This window comes from Papio anubis, chromosome 12 (genome assembly GCF_008728515.1).
Source record: "Papio anubis isolate 15944 chromosome 12, Panubis1.0, whole genome shotgun sequence".
NCBI lineage: Eukaryota > Metazoa > Chordata > Mammalia > Primates > Cercopithecidae > Papio > Papio anubis.
In genome coordinates, this window is record NC_044987.1 from 89,270,027 (window position 1) to 89,285,934 (window position 15,908).

The following is a 15,908-nucleotide window of genomic DNA, read 5'->3' on the forward strand; positions in this document are numbered from 1 at the left end:
CTTTAAAGAACTCATAGAACAGACACTCTTTGGTCATACTGACTTTCAGTGAGTATATTTAATTGCGAGGCAAGTATTACAGAATTGGTGTCTAATACAATGTTATATATAACTCCTATTCTGTGATAAATATTTAAAGGCAGTAATTATAAGTAAAAACCCACTTGCTATACATATAAGGAGTTTTATGAGCTAAAATCCATTTTAAAAAGAGTTACAAACACTGAGATATATAAAATATGTAAGATGCAAACCACTATTGTGAGAAAGTTAAATTAAGTAAACATGGGAATACATTACACTTTTAATGTGAAGATCCTTAACACATCCCATGGAAAAAGAGATGAAATGTATTTTTTATGTAAGTGTACTTAAGTATTCCAGACAATTTCATCACCAGGAGATTAGAAATGACTAAGTAAAATAGAATCAACTGGTACTATCTCTGAACACAATATAATAAATGGACAAAAACCAGGTTTGTTGAGGACAAATTTTTATCTTTGTTTCCACAGATAGAATGAGAAATGAGAGTTCTCAGAATTTTGGGCACGTACACTCAAGTAAAATACCTTATTACTGAACAATCCATAAAGAACAAGAAGCCTTGAAATCAAGTTAGACAGAAAATGTGAAGCTACTGACAATTTGTGAAACTATTGACAATTGTCCCTGTAGCATCTCAAATTGAGCAGTAGCAACTTTTATACGCAATAGAGTTACTGCGGCTAGAGATAGATCTCCCATAAGCCTTATCAATTATTGAGCTATAAATGTGATATGATACATTGCCAAAGATACTGAAATTTCCTATGTCTCTTGGGAAACAATGGAAGAAATAAAATTCACAACCATTGTAAAGGTTGGTCAGAATTATTTTTAAAATGAGTAATGTATATTGGGATTTTAATTTTGCAATCAAAACCCAATTTTCTTTTATATACACATCAGTCAGATTTGTCTGAATTAAGTTCATCTAATATGTATTTAAATATATATATATATTTCACTGAGGTTATTGTTCATAAAATAAGCATACATTTTTCTAATAATTTGTAGAGATAAAGAAGCCCTCCAGCAGCACTGCATTTCATGATAAGCAGATGGAAAGTTTACTTTTATGGGAGGGTTTTCCAAGGTTGACTCCTCGTAATTCAGAAGGGTAGGAGTGAATGTTATTTTCTACTCTAAGAGTTAGCACATGTACTGTACAAGTATGACACCCATCATCTCACTGTCACTGCTGGAAGGTTGTAGGAGTATTTGAAAAAAAAAACGCATCTCATGAAAGCAGGTGCTGTTGTATGTAACAATATACTTTGGTGTCTGACTGGTCTCTTGGACAATTATTGCTTATTTGTATTTTTTTGCTTTATTTGCCAGCATTTGTTTTGGTTTACCTGTTTCTTCTTGCGTATAAAAAATTCAGTGATTAACACTAAGCAAAATGTAAATTATAGGATTTAAAGTTAATCTGATTTAATTACTTATATGTGTACATAAATGTTATTGTCAAGCAATTTCCATCGGGAAGTACTATGAATGGGTTGGTAATAAGTCTAGTGTAAATTTGTATTTATGTAAATCTTAAGAGAATTAAATGCCTGAAATGTTGCTCTCCATTTTTTCTATTTCTTTCAACTTTGGTAATATGAACACATGATGAATACAACAAGGCAATAACTACAACTTTAGCAAAATCATTTTTTGTCATGTTAATGCATTCTGGGCCATTTGAACAGTAAAAATGTCTTATAGAAAAGCAAAAGCTTTTCATAATAACAGAGTAAAAATATATCAAAACTCATAAGTCAACATGATATTAGAAAAAAAGAGCACATAAGTTTTAGAATCAGACTGGGTTGGACTCCCAGCCTTGCTACTTGTAATGTGGTTGATATGGTTTAGATCATGGTTAATTGTAATTCCCAATATTGGAGGAGGTGATTGATCATGGGGGCGGATTTTCCCCTTGCTGTTCTCATGATAGTGAGTTCTCACAAGATCTGGCTGCTTAAAAGTGTGTAGCACCTCCTCATTCACTCTATTCCTCATGGTTTGGCCATGTAAGACATGCCTGCTTTCCCTTCACCTTCTGCCATGAATGTAAGTTTCCTGAGGCTTCAGCTATCCCTGCTTCCTGTATAGCCTGCAAAACCATGAGCCAATTAAACCTCTTTTCTTTGTAAATTACCCAGATTCAGGTATTTCTTTGTATAAGTAGCATTGTGAGAACACACTAATACAGTGGCTTTGGGAACATTAATATTTTTCATTTTTTTAATGAGGAAAAAATGGAGACAAATACACCTGCCTCCAACAATTCTACTTCTGGTTATATAACCAAAAGAATTGAAAGCAGGAATTTGAACAAATACTTGTATGCTAGTGTTCATAGCAGCATTATTTACCATAGCCAAAAGGTGACAACAGTCCAAATATCAACAGATGAATAAAAATTGGTATATACATACAATGGAATATTGCTAAGTCATAAAAAGGAATGAAATTTTGATGCATGCTATAACATGAGTGAAACTTTAAAATTTTATGCCAAATAAAACAAGACAAAAAGGGACAAATGCTGTACCATTCCACTTATATGAGCTAACTAGAGTAGAAAAATTTATAGAGAAAGAAAATAAGACAGAAGTAACCAGGGGCTGAGAGAAGGCAGAAGTGGTGAGTTGGTTAATGGATAAAGAGTTTCTGTTTTGGATGATTAAAAAGTTCTGGAAATGGAGAGTGATGATTAATGCAACTGAATTATACACTTGAAATAGTTAAAATAGTAAATGTTATATGTAATTTACAACAATAAAAAGACACTTGCCTCAAAGAGTTGTGAAGATTATATAGCCTATCTTTTAAAATACTAGCACAAATAGGCATCTGACAAATGCAACTCAACTCACCCCCAACTCCTTTTCCTTTCCTTTATAGAGAATAGCACACATGATTTTAAGCAATGTTGAGTTAATTTACATTGGCAAAGAGAAAGGAAGAGAAGCTAGGGGAGTCCATGTATATTGTCTTGATGAGAAATATAAACACAAATATTTTTGCCAGAGAACTCCTGGCCCACTAGTGGCCCTTTGTATTAGATTAAAATGGCTCTGCGACTTCTCAATAAGTGGTCTACATTCTGTTATTATAAATCCTCTGGGTTTCAAAACTCTATTTAAAATGGTGTGAGTACAAGTTAAGGTTATTTTCCCTTACCAGAGAATGTATTTTTGTATTTCTTTGAAGCAATACTTGAAATAAACATAATTCACTTATTCATATAGACCACAAATTTTTAATGAGCATTAAATGTATAGGGAACAGAAGGCCCCAAGACTTGTAATACTACATTCTTATCCTTTGAAAATGTAGTAAAGACAAGAGATAAAAATAACAGATTTTCTTCTAGGTCATGGAAATTCCTTAGGACTGTGTTCAAGGTATACTCATACTATAAAAGGCATTTTTGTTGCTTATATTGCCATTAAACCTCATTTCTATTTACCTCTTCCCTCTAGCTTCTCCTACAGCTCCTAACTGCTCTTTGAAGTATGTGTGTCTATATTTATGTATATATACACATATACACAAACACCTGCAAACATATCAATATCTGCACAAATACATATTTGTTTATGTATCTATAAACATACATACACACACGTAAAGAGAGGGAAGGTGAGAGAAAGAAGTTATTGGAAATTAACTCTAGCGCCTTCTCTACTACTCTGTCTTCTTTTTACTTGCAAATTGAGTAAATTATGGTAATTTTCTCAAATCCCTCCTATGCTCCTTAATCTAGTGTACTGTTTCCAACCTAATTATATTTCCTTTTCAAGGTTCACCAACAACTCTCCTGTTGTAGAATCCCAGAATCCAGTGGCATTTTTCAGGCTGATTTGCTGCGAAGTTTTTGCTGTATTTGACTTTACCAATCATTTTTGAAATTCCCCCATACCTTGGCATCTACCCTTCACAAAATCTGATTCTTCCTCTTCATCTCAATCAGCTTCTCTGTGTATCACTCCATTTTTTTGTCCTACACCTAAATTCTGCCGTTCTCCAATACTCAATGCATTGTTTTATTTCCTTGTTTCTTTACAGTCTTGTCCTAGAAATGTCAGTTCAGGGTAGCCTATGACCTTTCAAACCATACCTCCATTTGTATCCTTTGGCCTGATTCCCAAAACTTATTTTTTTTTAAGATGACTAGTGAAAATTTTCACTTACATGTTTTGTCAACATCAAAAACAACATTTTCAAAATCCAACCCATTAATTTTTCCTCTTTCCCCAAATTCATCTCCATAACCTTTTCATTGATCCAACTATTTTCTTGGGAAATTGGACTCAAAACTATCAATTCATGTGTGATTTATTTTTGTTAGTTCTTCAACATGATATTTATAAATATTTAGGGAGCCTAAATTCCCACCTACTCCACCCTCACTCAGGCCCTCGACATATCATGGCTGGATTACTTCAATAGCCCTCAGTTGTACAGATTTCAGTCTTTCTTATAAGCTTCTAGAAGACCAATCTTCAATATTATGACTTAAAAATTGTAAGCCTTTTTTAAGTTGAAATGATTAGAAATGATTACAACAGAAATGTTTCATGAACAACTCAGATCCATTAATTACTTTTGTCTTCTAAATCAAATAAAAACTTTGGAATCTGGATGTGGCATTTTTTATGAACTGAAATCACCCTCCCTACCTATGATCTACCTATTATTCCCCAAGATATAATTTACATTTAATTATCCAGTTAATCAACCTCCTGCCCACTCACTTGTTGGCCATACTTACTTCTGCATATTCGCTCCCTCTGCCTACTGAAGTTTTGCCACCCCTCTAGAATTAACCAAAAGAATTCTCTTTTATGGAACATTCAGATATATTCTGCAACCCAATGTCATTTTCCTTTAACTTCTTTGCCTTTGTGATGTAATTTAGCAAATAATGATATCCTTGATTATTATTTATCCTTAATTCAAAATACCTCCATTTTGGTATAGTTCAGAATTTGTTTCTAGAGTTTAAATTTTTGCTTTGCTGTCTAGTAAATGCATGACTTGCGGAAATTTTTACTTCTGAGTACAGTTTGAGTTTCTTCAAAGGGATACCTTTTCATAGTATTAATGGGAAATATAGTTGATATATAATAGTGATTAATTAACTATTGGTGCTATAACAATTAACAGCTGTAACCTCACATGTAGTAGTAGCTCAAAATAACACAAACTTACTATCTTAGAAGGTAAGAAGTTTGAATGGGCTGGCAGGCCTATGCTTATTCTCAAAGCTCTAGGGAAGAATCCATTTCCCTTCCTTTTCCATCATCCTGAGGCTGCCCACATTCCTTGGCTCACAGTCCCACATTACTGCAAATCTTGCTTCCACAGTCACATCTCCTCTGACTTTCCTGTCTCCCTCTTTCATTGATAAGGAGCCTGTAATCACATTTGAGCTCTCCTCAATATTCCAGGATAAACATCCCAAATGAAGACCCATAGTTTAATCACATCTGCAAAGTCTTTTTTACATGCAACATAACATATTTACAGGTTCTAGGAATAAGAATATAGACATCTTCAGTCTACTGCATATTACCTAATATATATCAGTTTCTTTCTCTCATCGCCTAAATTATAAACTACATAAAGGCAAATACGAAGCTTCATTCTCCCTTCTGTTGCCTTTCCAACATTTACATGGTGCAGATGCTAAAAGAAAGGACTGTTAATTTTTATCAAACTCTATGAATGTCATATTTGATGGGATTGAATTATTCACTCCCATCTCCATTACACAGCCCATTTTGTAGGACTGCTATATGCAGACCCTACAGGCTAGCACAGAAAACAGCAAAAACATATTTCAATCTATCCCCAGTAGGGCTAATTCAAGACTTTAATTTTGTTCCCAGCCCTACAATAACTTTTTTGTTCTAATTTGTTTGGGTAACTTCACCTGACTTCTCAGAATTTTCTTTCATATTTCAACTAAGAATTTGAGGAACAAGTATTTATTCCTCATATGAAAATACAAATTCTATTACAAATAGTCATAATTTTTAAATATTTTATAAAACAAATCTCTAACTACAAATAGTTAGGAGAATATATATTCTGTTTTGCTTTTAAGCTTCACAAGGTGGTATACAGTGTCATAACTCTTCTCTTAAGAAAAAATAAAATATCATCTTCATTCTCAAATAGTTAAACCATCATATAATCTTCTTTTTTTTTTTTTTTTAATTTATTTATTATTATTATACTTTAAGTTGTAGGGTACATGTGCATAACATGCAGGTTTCTTACATATGTATACTTGTGCCATGTTAGTCTGCTGCACCCATCAACTCGTCATTTACATCAGGTATAACTCCCAATGCAATCCCTCCCCCCTCCCCCCTCCCCATGATAGGCCCCGGTGTGTGATGTTCCCCTTCCTGAGTCCAAGTGATCTCGTTGTTCAGTTCCCACCTATGAGTGAGAACATTCGGTGTTTGGTTTTCTGTTCTTGTGATAGTTTGCTAAGAATGATGGTTTCCAGCTGCATCCATGTCCCTACAAAGGACGCAAACTCATCCTTTTTTATGGCTGCATAGTATTCCATGGTGTATATGTGCCACATTTTCTTAATCCAATCTGTCACTGATGGACATTTGGGTTGATTCCAAGTCTTTGCTATTGTGAATAGTGCTGCAATAAACATACGTGTGCATGTGTCTTTATAGCAGCATAATTTATCTTCTTAGGAGATATGTGGACATAAAAGTCTATACTTCAACATAGAAAGCCTCTGAATTAGAATTTGGAGTTCTCTTCCTTTGATACAATTTTTTAAAGACACATGTTTTCCCAGGTCATTTCAAGTTTCCTTGGTTGTGAGTTGAGTTTTTACATTATCCTGAGAACACAAAATTCCACTAAAGCAGTCATCCTGGTCATATCTGTAGGGTCCCCTAGCTCCCCCTGCTTTCTTTCTACGTCATGACTAAAAAATCGCGAAGTGCCCAGCCAGCTGCAGGTGTTTCCCAGTAGGCTTGAACTCAAACCAGGGCCTTGAACATTCCTAGGCACTCATAAAGGTATCCAGATTGTTGCCCAAAACACTGAAAGAAACTGGCCCCAACCCTGAGCTAAATTCCTTAAACCTTCATATATACTCCATACCTGCTCATAGAGGGCATGCCACGGTAGGACATTCCTATCCTCTCACTGTCGTCCATCACGAGGACATTCAGCAGCATTCTGTGCATAAGTTCCCCGGATAAATCATCCTGGGGCTTCGCATTTCTTTCTCTGGAATCCCAATCAGCACCACATCAAGATGGCTGGAGCACTCACTTGTGGGAATTCCCCTGCCTCTACTTTTGGGGCAATGCCAGCCTCTGGGTCAGCAGTACAAGACATCAACTTAGCTATCACAACTGAAAATGAAACATCAAAAATGCCTCTGAACATGAACATCTGTAGAACACACACACAGTCATGTGCGTACACACACACACACACACACACACACAGAGTTGTGAATGAAAACAAATAGAAGGAATGAGTCTAAATCAACCACTAGCATAATGTTACAGGGGTCACTTAATCAGGAACTCAAACTTAATCATTGGAGTCTATGCTACACGCAAGCCCAGAAAGCCTTTCACTGGTAGAAATGTCCCTCGTGCCTGAGGAATTTTGCATTCACAAATTAGCAAAAGATAATGTGTCACAGCTTTGACCTTAGACCTTACTTGGTTGAGTCATACTTCTAATGTTGTTTTAATGTGATTTTCTGAATTGAATTAATTGTTAACTTGTTCCAGTGTGAAGACTTTTTTCTTTTAACCAGGATTTTATCTGTTTCCGTTTCCTACTATCAGGTGTTACTATTTCCTGAGGAAAATAGCCCCCAAGGCATCAAAGCTTTCACAGGCAGCAACAGAAAAACTTATTACCAAGTTTTGCTATCAGACCAAAATGCCAAGTTACACACAATTGTCTGTCGCTTTCTCTACCAGAAAAACAAAAAATAATCTCAGGGTTTGATATAATGCTAAATCTTTTCATGACATCAAAGCCTCCCTTTTAGATTACTTTTCCTCCTACATTTGAAGATTATAAATTGTGTATAATTCATTTTATAATTTATAACAAAAATAACATATATAATATAAATTTCTAGAAACCTTAAAGATGGTTACAGAAGCTCCAACCATTTCTATCTGGAGAAACTTAACCTTGCATACTACAAAACAAAACAATCTCTTTTACAAACCACCCTCCCCCTCCCCCACATAAATATATAACTTCCTCTAGTTGCCACATCGTTTTAAAATTTGAAATTTTCATTCCAAATTAAATTTTTTAAACTGTAAGCACTGGATGTGGAAAGCCCCTGTGTAAGTCGTATTGAGAGATTCAGATCTGAACATGGGCTTCGCCTGCAAAGAGCTATATGTAAAAATAGAGTGATAAAAGAGGATCTCTAAACCTCATATCTTAGAATTATATCCCTTTGTTGATCAAACTCCCCCCCCCCCATGGAGAAACTACCAATATTATATACACAAAGTAGCTTCTTGGAAAAACAGAAAGGTTAAGTTAATTTTATCATCCTTATAAATGATAAAATGATATATATATATATTGAATACCAACCAAGGGCAGACTAAATATATTCTATTACATTTTCCTGCAGAATTTCCATTAAAAGTACAAGAGAAAATGTGTCTATCCACAAAGGAATCTGGCAGTAAAGGAAAAATGCAGTACCTTTGTGTAGAACACAGGGTCTTGAAATATCTGACCCCCACATCTGTGATCTCATAAAGCAGGAAAATGTTGAGGACAGAAGAATTCCTGCTGAGAACAACAGAGAGACAGAGAGTTCTCTACTCACACGGTTTGGGTGGACTCTTCCCAGGGGCCAGGAGGTCTTCTACTGCAATGATCCGACCTCTGCTGGCCCCCTAACCGCTGACTCACTTATCCACAACAATAATTGATTCCTCTACTATAAATGCAGCTAAAGGAAAAGATAGGAAAGGAGTTTTTAAGCTCATTTTAAGTAAATGTTTCCAAAGAGAAAAGTATAAAGTCTTTTTCCTCCCCTACCTTTCTCTATCCCTCCCCACCTTTCTCTCATTTATCACTCTTAGACACAAAAGCTCAGATATTATTTCACATGTTTTTTTTCTCTGAAGCCAAATAATTTAAGAGCCATGTGCAGCCGCACAGAGAGTCATAAAGGTGATAATGATGTCTTCCTATAAAGTCATGTAGGTTTGAAGTTCCACAGCCCTTTAGAAGCTCACTGAAATGCTGATTGAATGGAATGTGTATGTGACTCGAGATAGAATCACAAGTTTGGTAGTTAAGTGGACTCTCAAATTAGGACAAGGTGAGACATTTCGGCCATCACATTTAACAGTCATGTGCACTTGGGCTAGTTCTTTATCTTCTATAAGCCTTCATTCTCTCTTAGGTGAAGTGAGGACAATGATACTTACCTTACAGCATGATTGTGAGGTATGCTGCAGATGGTGGTATCACAGCATCTAGAGCCCTATATTTAGAATGTAATAACTGCTCAATAAATGTTGTATTAAAAAAAAAAGGAAACAAGTAAATGCAATATGAGGAAGATTTCTAAAATCTGTTGATATCCTTTTTCTGCTTTGGCAAGTAGAAGATATTGGTGGCTGAGGGTCACAGTGACTTTTCAGCATCAACCTAAGTCAGAGCTACAGGTTTAGCAGGATACCATACCAGATTGAATATCTGCCCCAGAACCTACCTGTTTTTCTTTTCCCTCATTCTTTCCTTCCTTTTATAAAAATCTACACTGAGTATCTACTGTGGTTAGATTGTGCTATAGGCTCGTGATAGAGAAACAATATTATAGTTAATGTTTCAGGGAAGTCCCCATCTAGCTGGGAAAAGGGAGAAGTCAAATGGTAGTCATTAGGAAATCAGTGTTAGGACAGGTATGTTCTAAGGTGTTTTAAAACATCAAAGGGAAGTCAGCTGAATTGAATCGGGAGATTGAGGGATGTCTTCTCAACAATGATAATTAGGAAGAACCCAGCCAAAACACATGGATATTCAAAGCTTCTGCCTATTCAACACATAACACACTCAGCATAAAATGAGCCTTAAGGCCACGTGTACATGAGGAACTACTTTCTGATTTGGCTCACTGAGCACCAGAATCTTCACTATCAGATTGTCAGGTCAGTACTCCCAGTACTTCAGGTAGCTAAGTATAAAAACACATGAAAAAGTTATTTAATTCAGAGATTTATGAAGTCCACAAAAGGTTTTGTTAAGAACGACTGTGTTCTCACTGTGAAATAAGAATGACCTACATTTTACCAGAGAGCTGAAAAAGAAAAACGAATAAAACAAGCTACAAAAGATTTACAGTGTGATCCTGTCAAACTTCACTTCTCTCTTCTCTAAGGAACTAATGAAAATGCTTAGCAGACCAATGTTTTAGCAAGGTTTCCATTTTTCTTCTTGTATGATCCACATTTTTCTGTTCCACTCTTTTTTTTATTTGCCAGCCTAAGCTGGTATTACTTTCTTGAATTGGGGTTGTTGCTACTATATAAGATTTTTCAATCGGTATGAATGTGACAGCATTTACTTAGCTTATTATATTTGCAGAAACTAGAACTACTGTGTGTTTAGGTGCACAACAAACATTTGATGTAGGAACAAATGCCTCCCCCCAAAAAAATAAACACTGAACTTGATAGAAAAAAATTTTTTTATCTCTGCGCAGTCTTTTACTCCATATCTTTCTTTAATCTAGTTTCAGAGCTGTGTCAATGGCAAATATTACATTTTGTTCTTTGTGGCTAGAAGAAATAGGTCTGAATTGGAACTGGAACACAAATTGAAAATGGAAGTGCCATTGGATAGAAATATGGCTGTTTCTATTGAATCAGTTAGGACTCTTAGTGTCTAACCTTGACAACCCACCACCGAGTAGAACACACAGGAAGGAACATGAAAGAAATTAAATGGGTGGATTGGATCGGGAGCTGCTTTGTATTCATCATTCAGGGGTCTGGAGGGTCATGTAGGAAGTAATAGTCTGGAGTTGAACCCTGACAGGTCATATGAGCCGTGCCATGAGGTTAGACGAATATCAGGTGCAGTAGGGATGCAATTAGATTCAAAACTAAACTTTGCTGACATTTGTAGAAATTATAAAAAATTATGTATTTTAATAGTCCATTTAAATAAAATTTAGTGAAATAGCCACATTCAGATACTGCTAATTAAAGTGTAGTTTTGTATCAACACTTCTAAAGAGTAGTTTAACAAAATATTTCAAAGATAACTTTAAAAATCTATAACCTTTGGTCAAGATTTTTTATTTTGAGGAATTTATCCTAAGAAAAATCAGACATATACAAACATGTTTTTATCTGCAAATATATTACGTACAATGTTAATTACAATGTAGCTAAAAATAGTGAAACATTTAAATAACCCAAATATTCAATATTAGTCTTGATTATCTAAATTACAGCTTATCTATTTAACAGAAGATCATGTAACTGTTATAAATCATGTTATGCCACATGCATTCTCAATAGGCACTAAAATTGATGCTTTGGGGGAGTTAAAAATCCTGCTCTTTCTATATAAAATGCACAGATATAAATAAGTGCACAAACAGATATACAATGTATCTGTGGTATTAAAATTCCATGGAGGAAGCAATTAGGTAGAAAATATTTTAGACAGCTTCTTTTGTAGGCAATAATGAACCAAACATTGAGAAATACTATTGTAGAGGAATATTTATTGACAAGGAAAATATTCTTGATAATTATTACCAGAGTAATCACTGTTATTATAACAATATCTAATCAAATGGGCCACTATGTGCTTTAAATAGACAATATGATTCAATTCTCAGAAAGTACTTGTGAAATAGGTATTATTCCCACATCATAAGCAAAGAAATACCAAGTGAGAAACACATTTCCCCAGATAAGAAAATTGAGGGTCAATATGCCCTATGTAACACTACAGTAAGAAATTCAGACCGAGGTCTAGATCTGTCTGAATCAAGTAAACATAATCTTAGCAATTATGTAACTTTTCAAATGGTGTAATGATGTACACACACACAGAAGCACATAAACCAAATATTAGTGATATTAGTGAAAAGTCTATGAAAGTTTAATTTCTTTGGCTTTTATTATCAAATATTCTGTCTGGTATGCATATTATTTTTAATAAAGAATAAGCAGTAAATCTTAAATAAATAGCTAACCTTGCCCTCAAGGATCTTTCAGATAAGCAAGAGAAAGAAGACATGAAAGCAAATAGGTTGTGAGTGGGATTAAGTCCTACTTCAGTCACTCACTAACTTATTTCTTGGGCAAGTTCTCCACACCTTCTTTGGGTCTCAGATGATAAACAGAAATGAGAATATCTGTGAGGATAATTATGAAAAGAATCAGAGAAATGGGAAATAAGCCTCCAACTCCCCTCCCTGCTGCCCCACCAGCCTCACTCCAGGGGTTCAGGTGCAACTGGTACCAAGGCTACAGAGGCCATGTCCCAGGTAGGGCATGTGGACATGAGAGTAACCTTGAATACCAGGCTAAGGAATTCAGACAAAACCCAGAAAATGTTCTCTTTAATTCCTAATATCAGTGGGCTCAATTTTCTACTTTTGTTTTTTTTGTTTGTTTTGTTTTTTTTGTTTGTTTTTCCTTTTCTTATCCTTGCTTTCAACCCTCCACTTTTAGAATAGGCTAAGGAAATTTTTAAGTTAACTTCAGGGTTCATATTAATTGAATTTTTTGTTATTTCTTCATATAAAGCTTGCTAGAGATGTCTCCTGCACTGAAGGACTTATTAACAGGGGAAATGGCTCATTCTGCAGCCTGCCAGCAGAATTCAGAGCAGCCTGGCACCTGCCTTGTTCAATTAATAAGCAGGTAAGGGTTATGTCTGATCACACATTTTCTCTTCTCCTCTCCTTATCCACCTTGAACAATCATTAGAGCCAAATAGGTTCTGTTCTATGCTCCTGGGAAACGCTTCCTCCCAAAGTCATTCCTCTCTGGACCTCCACTTGTTGTGGCCTTCCTTGGGCAGATGGTGTCTGGAAGGCATGATTGATAAACATGTTTAAATATAGAAGGCAATCTTTTCTGGGTGCCAAGCAATTACTCAACATCACAGATAGGCCTGCCATGGACCAACAAATAGCTATAGTTTATTATTTCACACATTGAGGAAATGGAAAATTATTAAGAAACCATCAAATGACAGTGTGTCCATAACATCTGGAAAACATTTGCCAGCCACCATTTGCAAGCAAAGCCACCAGATTATAGGAAGGCTGAAAGTCACCTTGCCTTCTTCACACACTGTAGAGTCACAGTTTTGTGAGATGAATCTCCTTCTAAGGAAAATAGCTCCACTTCAGAGCAAATTTTAAACTAGCCAAACTACACCTCATTGCAACCTGATTGCTTACTTCCCTGCACCTGACATAAATGAATGTAATAATCATGAGTGTTGCAATATCTTTGACATCACATGGGCCATGTGCCATGTCAAGCACTTTACACACATGGCCTGGCTTGATTCCCATGACAAATACTCAGGTGGGTACTCTTACCTCCCAAATAATAGCTGCAAAAAATTAAGGCTCAGGAAGGTTAAATTGTTTAAGGTAAGCTTATTAAGTGCTAGAGGCAGAATTCATACATGGGGGTGTCTGATTCCAAATCCTATGTTTGTTTCGCAGGTCTAGGATGACCCTCACTTCACTATAATCCACTCAACACACTTTAGGCCTCTTCAAGTCCTCATCACAAATATCCTAGCCCTACACTACCACCTTCTCTAACTCTAGGGTGTCTGCATGTAGTAAGGAATACATATTGGAAAGGATCCTCTCAGACAACAAAATGGCTTCAAGTTTTAAAGATTAAATTATAGACACTGCCTAGTGTTTATGAGGAGAAAGAGCTGAACTGACCCATTTAATATAGAACAAAAAATTGAAACAAAACCAACAACTAAAAAGATCAAAAGCAGCAGGAAGAGGTTTTTTTTTAAAAAAAAAAAAAAAAAAGATGGAGTCTCACTCTGTCGCCTAGGCTGGAGTGCAGTGGCATGATCTCGGCTCACTGCAATATCTGCCTCCCGGGTTCACACCATTCTCCTGCCTCACCTTCCGAGCAGCTGGGACTACAGACACCCGCCACCATGGCCGGCCAATTTTTTGTATTTTTAGTAGAGATGGGGTTTCACTGTGCTAGCCAGGATGGTCTCGATCTCCTGAATTTGTGATCTGCCCGCCTTAGCCTCCCAAAGTGCTGGGATTACAGGCATGAGCCACCGCGCCCGGCAGGAAGAATTTTTAGTAAGGACTGAGTTAACCATAATCTAACCACCACCATATCCCTCCCCTACAACAGCATGTTTTTATGATCAAAGTATTAGAGGCTTAAAAGGAAGTAAGACATACCTAGAGAGATGGAAGAGTGTCAGATTTAAATTAAATTCTTCTTGTATTTATTTCCTTTATATGTATCTATGTTTGTAGAACAATGCTTGGGTACATTTCTCAGATTAGGTAAGGAGATGGGGGATAATCACCATAAAGAGGAGAGGGTCCACAGGGGAGCAATAGAAATTTTATGGAATGAGGCTTGGTGTAGTGGCTCATGCCTGTAATCCCAGCACTTTGGGAGTTAGAGATGTGCAGATCACTGAGGCCAAGAGTTTGAGATCAGCCTGGACAACATAGCATTAACCCATCTGGAAAGGAAGGAAAGAAAGGAAAAAAAAAAATTATGGGATGAAAAAATCCTGCTATATCATATGTTTTAAAAAGTTACTGTGATGGTTAATATTAAGCGTCAATTTGATTGGATTGAAGGATGCAAAGTATTGTTTCTGGGTGTATCAGTGTTTCTGGGTGTTGCCAGAAGAGATTAACATTTGAGTCAGTAGACTGGGAGAGGAAGATCCACCCACAATGTCAGCGGGCACTAGCCTATATTGGCTGTTAGCGTGGCTAGAAAAAGCAGGCAGAAGGTGAAAGAAGCTGACTTGCTCAGTCTTCCAGCCTTCATCTTTCTCCCGTGCCGGATGCCTCCTGCCCTCAAACATCAGACTCCAAGTTTTTCGGCTTTTGGACTCTTGGACTTACGCTAGTTGTTTGCCAGGGGCTCTCAGGCTTTTGCCACAGACTGAAGGCTGTACTGTCAGCTTCCCTCCTTTTGAGGTTTTAGAACTTGGACTGGCTGCCTTGCTCCTCAGCTTGTACATGGCTTATCATGCAACTTCATGATTATGTGAGTCAATTCTCCTTAATTATAAACTCCCTTTCATATATACATATACCCTGTTACTTCTGTCCCTCTAGAGAACCCTGACTAATACAGTTACTTATTGATTACTGTGTGTTGTGTGTCTATATTTTATGGTTATAAATACAGAAAAAATAAAAATAGAGATGAAACCCTAGATTTCCATTTGACTTTATAGTCAAAGACATGACAGTAAAAGTGACTCTACAATCATTGGCTTCTCCTTTAGGCTTCTCTGCACCATCCCTGACCAAGGAGCATGAAATTTCACAATATGATAGTCCCTCTATAGCTTAAAAACCTGGAGAAAAATATTTGCAAATTATAGTTCAGTAGCCCTACTAATCATAGGTAACCTTAATTAAGCATTTAGTATATGTCAATGTGCTAAGTGTTTGACATCATTACCTAGCTTATCCTTACAACAACCTTATGGGTAAAAACTATCATTATACTCACTTTACAGACAAAATTAAGTTCGGAGAGTCTAAGTAATTTATTCAGATTCAAGAATTAGGACTTGAGCCCAGGACTGCC

General features: G+C 36.1%; 1 long non-coding RNA gene across 2 annotated transcripts in view; it reads right to left on the reverse strand.

Moving 5' to 3' along the window:
• The window catches only part of LOC108581936, a 92,543-nt gene extending 83,640 nt beyond the window's left edge, over positions 1-8,903 (reverse strand). Inside the window, exons 1-3 of one of the 2 annotated variants that reach the window (XR_001894869.3) lie at positions 8,671-8,903; positions 7,189-7,445; positions 5,257-5,460 (exon numbers count right to left, since the gene is read on the reverse strand). This is a non-coding gene — a long non-coding RNA (uncharacterized LOC108581936). The remainder of the gene's footprint in view (positions 1-5,256; positions 5,461-7,188; positions 7,446-8,670) is intronic. The other variant, XR_001894868.3, reaches the window with a different exon arrangement.
• Between the last annotated feature and the right edge of the window lie 7,005 nt (positions 8,904-15,908).